At 39.2% G+C, this 12,951-nt stretch overlaps 1 protein-coding gene across 6 annotated transcripts in view; it reads left to right on the top strand.

Annotated features, from left to right (window-relative positions):
- The window catches only part of TMEM108 (transmembrane protein 108), a 373,007-nt gene that overhangs the window by 225,126 nt on the left and 134,930 nt on the right, over nt 1–12,951 (top strand). The window lies entirely within an intron of this gene.

The following is a 12,951-nucleotide window of genomic DNA, read 5'->3' as shown; positions in this document are numbered from 1 at the left end:
GAGTCTCAGTTTACCCACCTATACAAAGTGCATCAAGTGATGTGTAAGGTTGTTTCGACTCTTCCTAGTCTCTGATTCTAGAATTCTTAAATGGATGTATGTTTTTGCCATAAAAAACAACAAAAATTAGCCCAGAATGTCATCAGATCTGCACACTGGAGTCATATAACATGGGAAAAGCCCACCAAAGGCCAAAGAAGAAACATAAATTATGACAGTATGTGGTCTCTTCAAGTTAGTCCATCCCAGTTGTTACTGCTTACTAAATTTATCAAATTATTTAACCCTTTAGGTAGTATTAGATTTGTACAGAAAACAGAAACACATATCACCCTTTCTGATAGGGTTTTTGAATTCTAAATCTGTGGGAAGATTTCGTGTTGCCAGTGGTTAATTTAATTTTACCTGCTTTCATTGTTTACCAGGTTTCCCTTGGTTGGCTGACAGCCATCTTCAAAAATGTGTTCTGAGCATCTCTTGGGCATATTGCACTGTTGTAGTCATTATGAATCTTAAAGAAAACAAAAGGAAAAAGATAACATGCCTGATCTCATGCAGCTTCAAAATAATTCCAACAAATTTGGGAGGTAACTAATTAGATAATTTTAAAGACTCAATTGTCAACCTGGCTGCAGCACTACTGGGGTTCCTAAATATGTCATGTAAAGGAATGTATGTCATATTCCTATAAAAGAACATTAAAAAGTATTCAAGCCAGGCACAGTGGGTCACACCTGCAATCCCTGTGCTTTGGGAGGCTAAGGCAGATGGATCCTTTGAGGCCAGGAGTTCAGGACCAACTTGGGCAACATAGCAAGATCTCATCTCTACCAAAATAAATAAAATTATTAAATAAATGTTTGTAGGTTGAATGAATGTACCTAGGAAAATTTCATCTACAACAAAGGCAGCCAGTGAACAAACCTATTGGTCAGTAGTGGCTCTTAGTGGAGAAAAAAATAGTAACAACAAAGGCTTCCCTTGAGAATTGGAAACCACAGGCCTGCCCTCTTGTGGTTTTGGTTTTGATTCCTATTAAATATGCAACATGAATAACTCTAAGAGGCCATGTAAATAAAAATAGTCCCAGTCGGTAACACCTTCTGGGACCCAGCTAAAACAAATGGAAATTCTCTTGGTAGGAAAAGGTTCTCAACCAAGGTGCCTCAAGATACTTGCATATTAACATCAGTCAAATATGTGATCTCAATAAAAAGTTACCAAATACATAAGAAAACAAGCTATGGTAAGCAAGAATCAGCAAAAGGGAGAGGAGAAAAAAAGAGATTGATGATTGATTGATTGATTAAGACTGCCAAAAACTTAGAATTATCAGATACTGAATATGAACTAACTGATATTCTCATAATCTATTAATGTTTAACAAATTACCCCAGACCTTCATGGCATAAAACAACCATGTATTATGCTCATGGAGTCTGTGGGTCAGGAACTTAGGATATAGGAGGAATGATTTGTCTCTGTTCCATGTTGTCTGGGTCCTCAGCTAGATGGCCTGAAGGCTGAAGTGACTTGACAGCTGACTGCTGCAATACTCCGAAGGCTCATTCATTCACATTTCTGGTGGTTCATGCTGGCTGTGAATGGGACCTTAGTTGGAGTTATCAACCACACACCCAAATGTGGCCTCTCCATGTGGCCTTGACTTCTTCACAGTATGGTAATTGGTTCCCAGGGTGTGTGCAGAGAGAACCAGATAGAAGTTATATAATCCTTTCTAACCTACCTTCAGAGTCATGCAGCATCACTTCCACAATACTTTACTCATTAAGGAGATTACATGGCCTAGCCAGGCTTGAGGGAAGAGAAAATATATTTCCTTTCTTGATGAGGATTGGCAAGGTTCTGAGAAGGCATTTGGAGCCAGAGTATTGTTGCATCCATTTTAGAAAGAGACAGTCTGTTACACTATATAAAAATACTGAAACAAAAGATGGAAGTGGGGGAGGAGGATTATGAGATGATAGACTATTCAACTTGAAAAAAGACCCAGCTACAACTTACAAAATTAAAAACATGTAATTATTGGAATTTAAAATTCAGTGGATGGCTTAACTAGCAGATTAAACATCTTCTTTAAAAATATCAATGTACTAAAACAGAGCTTAAGAAATTACTTGGAATATACTATGGAGAAATAAGAAAGTGAAAAAATGAGAACGGGTAATTGAGATTTGAAAGACAGTATGAGAAGGCCTAACATAAGTACAGGTGGGGGTTCAAGAAGGAGAGAATAGAGACAATGGGGGAGAAGAAGTATTTGAAAACATAATGGCTTAGAATATGTTCTAGAATGTATGAAAGATGTGCATACTCAGATTCTGGGAATACTGTGAGTCTCAAAAATAATAAGGGCTGGGCATGGTGGCTCACGCCTGTAATCTAAGCACTTTGGGTGGCCGAGGTGGATGGATCACCTGAGGTCCGGAGTTCGAGACCAGCCTGGCCAACATGGTAAAACCCCGTCTCTACTAAAAATATAAAAATTAGCCAGGCATGGTGGTGCACACCTGTCATCCCAGCTACTCAGGAGGCTGAGGAAGGAGAATTGCTTGAACCTAGAAGGCAGAGCTTGCAGTGAGCCGAGATCATGCCACTGCACTCCAGCCTCTGCACTGGCTGACAGAGTGAGTCTCATTCTCAAAAATAAATAAATAAATAAACAAACAAACAAACAAACAACAAGAACTGCATGCATGCCTGGTTATAAAAACTGCAATTAAAGAGATAATCCTAAAAGCAGCCAGAGGAAAATGTTCCTTGTAAAGGAATAAGATTTAAACTGATGGCTGACTTCTCAACAGCCACCACAGAATCAAGGAGACAGTGAAATAATATCTTTAAAATGCTGATAGAAAACAACTAGCAACTTGGAATTAAAGATCTGATTAAATAATCATTAAAGCACAAGGGTAAAATAAAGACATTTTCAGATATTTTTTAAAGTAGAACATTTTCACAGATGGACACTCATTTACAGAACTTCTAAAAGATATGCCTCAAGAAAAAGAACATTTCTTCTGAGAAACATGGTCTTAAAGATAAGAAGGAATAGCCAGCAAAGAAATTGGCAAACATAGTAGTCAACGCAAGCAAACATTTTCTGTATGAAACATACAATAATGTCTAATATGTGGGGTTAATGAAAAACAACACAGAATAAATATACTAGACAATAATAGCAGTTAAGTTGGGAGGGGATAAAGAGAATCAAAGTCTTATAAATTCCTTGTATTGTTAGGATGGAAAATATATCAATTAACTTAGGCATAGTCAAGTTTTAGTAGGCATGGCAAAATTTCAAGGAAACTACTAAAAGACATAGAATTCATAACTTCCAAACCAGTAAAACAGAACTATTAGAATAAGAAAGAAAAACCTCAGTCCAAAGGAAGGCAATCAAGAAGGGGAAAATAGATATAGAGAAATCTGGATAAGTAGGACAAGACAGAAATAAATCCAAATGTCAGTAAGCACAGTAAATGTAAATGGACCAAACTAGCCAGTTAAGTGCTCCACAATTCACTTTATGAAATTACTATAACCTTAATGCAAAAGCCAGAAAAAGATAATATGAGAAAGTAAAATTACTGAGTCAATCTCACCCATGAACATAGTTCTAAAGTCATGGCTTGGTGAGAGGGATGACAATCATGAAACTGAAAGGGAAACGGTGCCTGCATTTACCATCCCTGATGTCAAAATGCCTGCAAGGACACTGCCTTCTTTTAGTTTATTTCTTGGGTAGAGATGACAGGAGGTCTTTATTGATATTATCCCATTTGAGATTGTCTCTTAATATTCATGACCAAAGGCTGCTATACAGTGCCTGTGTTAGATAACAGCACCTCTTTTACAACTCAGGATGTCACAGTATTATGAGTAATGAGGTGCTTGTGGGAGTTATTGAAGGATTAACTATAGACTCGTAACCAATCCAAGAATTGCAGGAGATGAGGCACCCTCATAAAGAATTTATCAAAGTAACTTATCTGTGTTGCTGTGGACAGATTACATTCTTATTCAGTCTCTGAAAGTTTATTGCCAGTCTCTGAGTAGTTACAAATGCATTATTAATAATCCTTAGAAAAGCAATACATTGTTGCATGGCTTAAGCTTTGCTCGTGTCTAGAAATTTGGAACAGTTGAACCTGACTTCATTTCACTGCCTCTTAAAACTTGATCCCCCTGAAACAAAACCTAAAGAAGTATTGTGTTTCTCCTTCTAAATTCAGTGAATCTACTTGTCATTTATTCAGTGGTATTTGAAAGCTTAAGTTGGCAAATTAGACTAATATTAAAAACTTAGATATGCCTCTCTTCTTTCCCCATCTTTGAGAGCTGTTATTGAGTAAAGGAGCAAATGAAAAGGGATGAAACTCTCTGGTAGAGTTAAGTAGTGTATCTAAACTAAGTAGAGTAGATACTGCCTAGTTGTAAACTTCAGCCAGTTCTGTGTTGAGAAAGACAAGTGCAGGGTTTTTTTTTTTTTTTTTTTTTCACGCAGTGACCTACTTAGTGTATAACACTGAGCTATCCCTGTTTGGAAGAAGTCAGAGGCCCAGACAATTTTTGCTAAAGGGAAGGATCCCCAATATGAAAGGCTCTAGGAGGCATTGCTTTATGTATCTCCCTTAAAGGGAGATGGGTATGGCAGGATTCAGATGCTCCTGAGTCCCATGGTGAAAATACCATTTATAACCCTTTGTAGACTGTATGTTTATGATCCCCCCAAATTCATATGTTGAAATCTGAAGCCCAATGTGATGGTATTTGGAGGTGGGGCCTTTGGGAGGTGATTAGGTCATGAGGGTGGATCCCTCGCGAATGGGATTAATGTCCTTACAAAAGAGACCTTAAAGAGCTTTCTCACCCCTTCCTCCATGTGAAGACACGGTGAGAAGGTATGATCTATGAACCAGTGAGCGGGCCCTCACCAGAAACTGAATCTGCTGGCACCTTGATCTTGGACTTCCCAGCTTCCAAAACTATGAGAAGTAAATTGCTGTTGTTTATAAACCATTCAGTCTATGGTATTTTGTTATAGCAGCCCTAACAGACTAAGATCCTCACCATTGTTTCCGTCAAGCTACAAGAAGGGCATGTTGTGAAGGCAGGAAAGCATACTATGTGGTGGGCCCAGGCTGAAAGGAGCCAGCTGCCCACACCACCTCGCTTTTGATAAAGTTGGATGGAGGGGGGTGATAGAAGTCCAAAGGAATTCGTTAGGTGTTTGTGTCTCACATCCTTATCTCTGAGCCAACTGCTGCCATCTCATCTCCCTGTCCCTGCAGCTCAGAGGGCAGAGAGGTGCATTCCCTAGAACCAGTCAGCATTCAGAGCTGTTTGGCATCACCACTGCCTCATACTGCTATTCTTCATCCCCTTCGGGCTGTATCCACTCTGACTCAGTGGTCATCCCCAAGACTTTGTGTGAAACAAAAGGAACTCTTCATTCAGACAGAGAGAGTGTTGGGGAGGGAACCAGGTGAGCATACCTCACGGCCTGAAGAACGTTATCCAAGAGAAAAGTATTATTCTTAGAATTGTTATATAGGCAACAATTCACTGATCTTTGCCTCCAAGTGGCTTAAAATTCACTGACAAGATGTAGAAAAGTGAAATGTAAGATTGAGAGAATGATTTGAAAATAATTGCTTTTGTTTTAGTATTTGCAGGCCCATATGCAATAATCCTTTCATTTTGCCCTTGGTTTATCCTTCAGTCTCAGACTGTCCTGATGGGTAGCTTTTTTAATATAGGGTAGCAAGTCCACTAACATTTCTCCCAGTTACCAAGGAGACCTTATTGGCCTTAATACGTTACCACCACTAAGTCAGATGTCTTACATAATTAAGTGTTGTCATCTGTTTCACTTCGTACTTTAATAAACCTGGACTGATTCTTTCATTTAGCTTCTAATGCTTGCTTCTGTTGCCTGTGGTGAGATGTCATTCTTTCCTTTATAAGAATTGTGTTTTGATGACCGAAGAAGGGTTTTTGGTGTTGTGAAATTCTTCTGGAGTTCTGGAATTATCTCTTTCCTATGAATGCTTGAGGAACCACTAGGGGAAGCCATTGAGAAGTGGGCAAGACCACAGGTTCTGGACTAGCCTCCCTCCTTGGCTCAGATGTGGAGTGCCTACAAAGTGCATGCCCCACTGCTTTCGCATATTTACTTAAGAGGTAGGTGGTGTTATCTGCATTATACAGATGAGAAAACCGAGACTCAATAAGGTTAAATAATACTCAGGGTTAAATTGGCTGCAAATAAATAATTGAATTAAGATTTTAATTCCCGGCCTCTGACTGCAAGCCCAGTTTTCTTTCAGCTATTTGGTATTGGCAGTTAGGAGAAATAATGGGTTCAAGGAAATAGAATTTTTCAGTAGGAGGACAAGAGTACCTTTGGGTCCCAATACAGGGCCCAGTGGCCACTAGTGATGATATCTTACCACAGAGGCAAGGAAAGTTTACTAATACCTGGAGTATGGGTGTGATTCTTAAAAATAGGACAAACCTTGGAGTAATGGGTCTCTCAGGAGATCAGTTCTTTAATTGGCCCAAAGAGCCAAGGAGGCAGTTCCTGTGTCAGTGCAGAACAGGCAGATGCCCACAGAAGGCTCTTCAGAGTCCAGATAGGTGAAGGCCTGTGGTAACAGAGCCCAGGAAAGGATCTGCAGGGCCCAGAGCCAAGAAGAGTAAGAACTGGTTTTGTAGGCACAAAGAGATTAGTGAGCCTCCTGCCAGATGTGAAAACAACCGCACCAGTTCATCTGCACCTTGAGCCAGGTGTTAAGTGTCTTTGCTTCAGTAAAGCATTAATATTTTCTTGCTTGTAAAACTGCTCACCTGTGACTGTTTGGGTCTTCTTTTCATTCTTTCACTAAGAATATTGGATACCTACTGTGTGCCAGTCATCATTCTAGGTAGCTAATAAGACAAATAAGATATCTTCCCTCCTGGAGCATATAGACTAGTTAGGGAACCTAGACAATAGTAAAAAAATAATAATAATAATAATAATTTAATATCGGCGTGAGATCCCTACTAAGCAGAGAATTAATGGGGTTATTATGATGGCATGTGACTAGTAGCTAGTTTGATTGGGTGGTCAAGAAAGCATCTCAGAATGGATGACATTAGGTTGCTTTGTGAATGACACCTGTCAAGGTGAATAGGAAAGAATTTGCAGATAGAAGAACAGCAGAGGTAAAGGCCCTGAAGTAGGGACCTGCTTGAGATTGTTGAGGAATAGAAAGAGGGCCAATTGTAGTCAGAGCATAGTAGTGAGAGAGAACCAGTGGAATGAGATGAGGTATGCATGCAGTTGGGCAGCAAAAGTAAAAAGTTTGGGTTTTATCTTAAGTGTAATGAGGAGCCATTGGAAAATTCTAAACAGATAAATAACATGATATTCTTTATGTCTTGAAAAGATAACTGACAGCTTTGTGGAGAATTGATTGTAGGAGTTTAGGAGTGGAGGCAGTGTTTCCAGTTAGGAGTTGATTACAGTAGTCAGGCAAGAAGAGATGGTGACAAATTGGACTAAGGTGGTAGTCATGGATATGGGGCAGTATGAGAGTCAGGAAACATCTTGGAAGTAAAGTCAAAAGGATTTGTTCACGAATTGGATGATATAGAGTGAGAGAGGCAAGTTCAGTCAACCCGGACAGTCAACAGAGTAAAAGATGTCCTAACCAGATAGGTTTTAGGTCCAAAATTGCTCATTATAAAGAAAGAGATAATGAGCTTTTTGTGACCTCAGTGCTGATGGCAACAACAGCATCATATGTAGATCCTGTTGTGGTTGGAACACATGGACAGTGAGAAATCACAAGGACAAAACTGGGGCCATCTCTGGAAGTGGTACCTGTTTCATTCATTTATTCATTCATCAAAGATGTAATATCTGCTAGGCATAGATAAATGTTCTGAATATAAAAAGATAAATTAAATTTCTACCTCAGATGCTCACACTCTTATTCCTTATGGGAATTTTCACAAACAGCCCGCCATGAAGTCACACCTTTGGATTGAGACCTCTGTGGACATCAAGTTAGTTAATGTCTATAATCAACAAAGCAGCCCTTTAATTTCTGGATTGGTTTTGGTTTTTCTACAGCAGTAATAACTTAGACCCTTTTTAAAATGCATTTCTGAAAAGAAAGCAGACATCTTCACTCTTCCTGGCTGTGCATCAGTGATTGTGCTCCTCATACTCTTACTTACCTCTTCTCACCTGCCCACTCCTGAGACTTACTGGCGTATGGTAGCTGAAAGTATTACTGTTTTCCTGGAGGATTGTAAAGGGTGTCTGAAAGCACTCTATTTTTCCCTCTCACAAGATCCAAACTGCATTAATTTATCATTGAATATTTCTATTTTAAGAAGCTGTTAATTCCAATAAACGTTGATGGAGGTTTGAAGCCCAAACATTTTAATGAAGCCATAAATCAAGAAGCTATGGTGGTGGCTTTCTTCAAATGTCCTCACACAAAATGATCTGCAGGATGGAAGGTTTTCTATGGTATTATAGCGGCTGCTTCAGGCAGACAGATGCATTCCCAGTTTGGATGTTAATATGTTATAGTTAGCGCAGTGTAAAGCTGGTGTGGAAAACCATGAGTTCGTGGTTCAGTTGTCAGCTACTTCATGCCTTTTCTCCCTCACCTGTCTCAAATTCTAGCATTGGTCATAAACAGCCTTGAAGTTGCACTTATCAGAGGGCAAGTATCATTAATGTATGTATTTTTTTCCTTAGGTTATCCCTGCCCTTCGTAACTACAGTTGCCAATGTACTTTACCATTTAGGTTATAGCTCAGTTTAATATTCTACCTCCACTCAGCATAGTCTCATACACTCATCTTTGGAATTCTGCAGCTATTACCTTTATATGTTGAAATGAATGAGTGTCTTATCTGCCTGTGGACTAAATTCTCACTGGTATTTTTTCAAATGTCTTAAAATATTCACTTGCTTATAATTTCATACTTAATGCAGTTTTCCTGGGCTCAGTGGATCTGTTTCAACATATTATATCTATTCTGTATAGTGTCATGTATTATTTAAATGTATTTATTATAAAATAGGACATGCACAAGTTTTGCAGATTGCCAAGGAGGTTGCCCTCTGGGCATATTTTCTATGAACTACATCAATCTCATGATCTCCTCCTCCTCCCTATTTTCATTTATAGAGCATCCTGGTACCAGACGTTACCATAGTAATGTAGAAAGATTGCTCAAACAAAAATGGGAGAGACATAGCACTGAGCTTTTATCTTCACTGCTTTGGGTTGCTGTGCACCCACCAACTAAGATACAGCGTGTGGAAAAGCAGGGAGATATATCCTAGAGGCTACTAACTGTCAATAGAGATGAGGGTGTTGTAATACTTGTGAATTCCTGAGAAGTCAGTTCATTAGCTAGTTATTAAGCCCCTGCTGTGTACCAAGCCCCACTAGGCGGGGGATGCACACAAGAGAAGATATGGTTGCTCCCTTCAAAGAACTTACAGTCTAGTAATTGCACCCCTCTCACGCAAAAGAGTTGCTTTGCAGAAGTCTTGGCAGTTCCAAATATGTTCCCTTTTCTGACAGGCGTCTTTTCCAAATCTCTTGAGAATAGATTCCTGAAGTATATGATTATAAATCAAATTTTTGTCCTGAATACCCTGCTAGTGGAGTGAAAACGGGAACCTGTATTGAAATACTTAAAACTTGTGTATTTTTGGAAGCTCTCTGTTGCTGTAGATCATAGGCAATGGTTTCTAACACTTTGTAAACCAATTGCTGTGTTCTCTTGCAAAAATCCTGACCTCTTGAGAATGCCTCAGGTGAGGTAGAGACCATATGTGTTATAAGACTCCAGACAGCCTTGTGTGGTGAACTGGAGAGCTTTTACTTTCTTAGAGAAAAATAATTGAAATACTATAGTGGTAAATTAAAGGGAAGGAACTGGAGTGGCAAGTGAGAAATTAGGTGAATTCCATTTTCTGCATAAGCAAGTAGGTAGCAAAGAACATGCCATCTGAAGCTAAGTTATTACCTGAGTGTTTGCTGCCTATAAAAGCTCTATCAATTCTTCTAGTATACTTTGTTTGGGACTGTTTGCTATGTTTCTATTCTATCCTGATCACAATTAAAGTAAAATAAACCATTTCAGTGCTTGGCGAATCCCATAAGTATAACAATGAAATTTTTCCCCAAATCTGTGAACGCTGTATCCTTGTTCCCTGACCTGTTGGAAAGGTGAAAAGAAGCTCTTGAGTGATAATACTTAGAGATTCTAATAACACTAAAAAGTCAAATTTGTTGCTTAAGTTTGAATTTTACCATTTGTGTCAACCCCAGGAAGGACAGACTTCTAAACAGTGAAGTGGCCCAAAATTAGCAATGGAAGAGAGAGAAGGACACAGGTAATCCCAAAACTATGTAATCAAAACTTGCAGGCAGCATTTGGGCAGGGTGGAGAAGTCAGTCTGCCATGCTGTCTTTTTCCAGACCACACAGCTGCAGTGAGAGGACAAGGGATAGGAGAGCTACTGCAAAAGGCACATCCAGTTCAGAAATAATTGTTTTCTTCCTTTAACTTGAGCCTTTTTCAGAGCAGTTATTTTGTCTGTTTATGGAATAGTCATTCTTTCATCCTGCAAAGGAAATAATCATTGTCCAGCTCAGAGGTGAATTATGGAGTATCAGGGAAGTAGAAGTGAAAATTTTTAGATATTCTACTTTCAAGAAGTAAATAACAGGCCAGGTGTGATGATGCATACCTGTAATCCCAGCCCTTTGGGAGATCAAGGCAGGAGGATCACTTGAGGCTAAGAGTTCAAGACCAGTCTGAGAAACGTAGTGAGAACCCATCTCTTAAAAAAAACAACAACAAAAAAAGAAAACTTTTTAAAAAAAAATTAGCTGAGTGTGGTGGCACATATCTAGTCCCAACTGCTCAAACTCCATGAGTTTGAGGCTGCAGTGAACTATAATCGTGCCACTGTATTTCAGCCTAGGCAATAGAGCAAGACTCAGTCTCAAAAACAAAATTCACCCAAAGAAAGCTATCCATCACGCTGTTTTCCCGGTTAATAATAGATTACTTCAGCCATCTATGTTCTCTTGTCCAGATTGCTCATGAGCAGGAGCCACATTTGCAGCTGCACGTCTGTGGTTAGAAGTTTATTCTATTAACTTGAAACTGTGATATTCTCAGCAAGAAGCCAACTAACTTGGGATTGAACTAATGTCCACAAGTGTAATACCATTTTGTAGCAAAGATAGCATCATTCCTCTGCAAGTTGTCATTATATTGTTTCTGTCTGCTTTGGTTACAAATTCATCACACACAAAAAAAAGTAGTGATAGTCTAAGTGCGTGCACTGGCTTTTGGAACAGTCTGTGAAGCAAGTATAAATTTGTGGAGAAAAGATGAGTTCATGCATATGCAAAACACTTACCATAAAAAGAACAGGGTTTGAAGGTCATTCGTAAAACAAGCAATGATGAAGTTACCTACTCTGTAGGCTTACTGAAGGGACCAGATGAAATAATGCAGGCATGTCAGTCAGGAAAACAGTGCAGGAAACAGAAATCACTCTAGGTATTTCAAGCAGAAAGGGATTGCATATAAGGAATTATATGCTTCCAAAATCACTGGGAAGGCTAAGGCAGTAGATGTTGGGAACTGTGGCGTCCAAGGACACACTCCACTGTAGCAGCAGTCCAGAGGTCAGGAATGACTCTTGCTGGGCACCAGCACTCGCCACAGTCATCTCTAAACACCAACAAAATGGTGACCAAGATACTGAAATGCTGAGTACAGCTGCCTCACTGCTGATCATTCTGAACACTCACATTAATCAAAGATTACATATACCTAGATGGATCCAATTAGCATAGATCTGCTAGGAATCATCATTGCCAGACACAGGCAAGACAGGATCCTTTGGTTATGTGTTCTATTAACTTACTTCCTCCAGACAGCTTTTTGTTCCTGTCTCTAACATTTTATATGTCTTTGAGGTTTGATGTTCTACCTTGAAGCTTTGAAATAATTCATTTAAAAATGGGTCCTTGAGCTCCCAACCTGTTGGTAGGCAGAACACATACTTTGGGTTGAATGTGATCACTGTAGCCTGCACTACAGTGCAGCACTCTCGGCACTAGCACTTGCAGATAAAATATACCTATCCTCCTATCATTTGCTGAGTCGGTGGTGCAGTGATTCTGAACCCAATGTGTGGGAGCCCTTGTGAACCAATGTGCTAGCATTTAATCTACACCTCTAACCTTTCCATCTCAACCTGCCATCCTTGACAAGCAGAGCTGCAGTGAGAGAATATCCCAAGTTTGGACTTCCAAGTAAGGAGGTGGAATGAAGAGGTGTTTGCTGTTGTGCTTCTGCAAAAAGCCTGAATGAGATCATTGAAAATAAATGGAATATGCGTGCTTTTTCCCCTCCAGATTCCATAGTTCTCCTATATCAAGGCAGATAACAGGGAAGCTATATACTTTATTATGTGGCTCTTTGTAGGAATACCTTCACCAACCTAAAATTTAACATTATGCTTTTGACTTTTTCTTGAAAATGGCTGTATGTGAAACATTCCTATACTTTTTTGTTTTTAAAAAGTTTACCAAAGATACCATTCATTGTGTTGTCCAGTGCCTCTTATATCAAGACCTGTAAGATAAATTCCTCTTATAATGCAATACTAAGACAAAGGTTGTCTTTACTGACAAACTTATATGCTACTCTTTGCAAATATTGAGAATTGTGTAATATATTCAGATCTCTTTTTGCCTTGACTCCAAGAAAGCTCTAAAAAAGTTTCCCTAGCCCAGATTTTCTGGATAATATTCTTCCTCCACCCAGCCTTATCATCACTTGTGCTTGTTAATGTACTTCCCTATTGAAGAGTTTTGGGGG

The sequence above is a fragment of the Symphalangus syndactylus genome, chromosome 10, assembly GCF_028878055.3.
Source record: "Symphalangus syndactylus isolate Jambi chromosome 10, NHGRI_mSymSyn1-v2.1_pri, whole genome shotgun sequence".
In the NCBI taxonomy this organism is placed as follows: Eukaryota; Metazoa; Chordata; class Mammalia; order Primates; family Hylobatidae; genus Symphalangus; species Symphalangus syndactylus.
The sequence above is the reverse complement of the archived record's forward strand: the minus strand, read 5'-3'. Positions and strand labels throughout refer to the sequence as shown.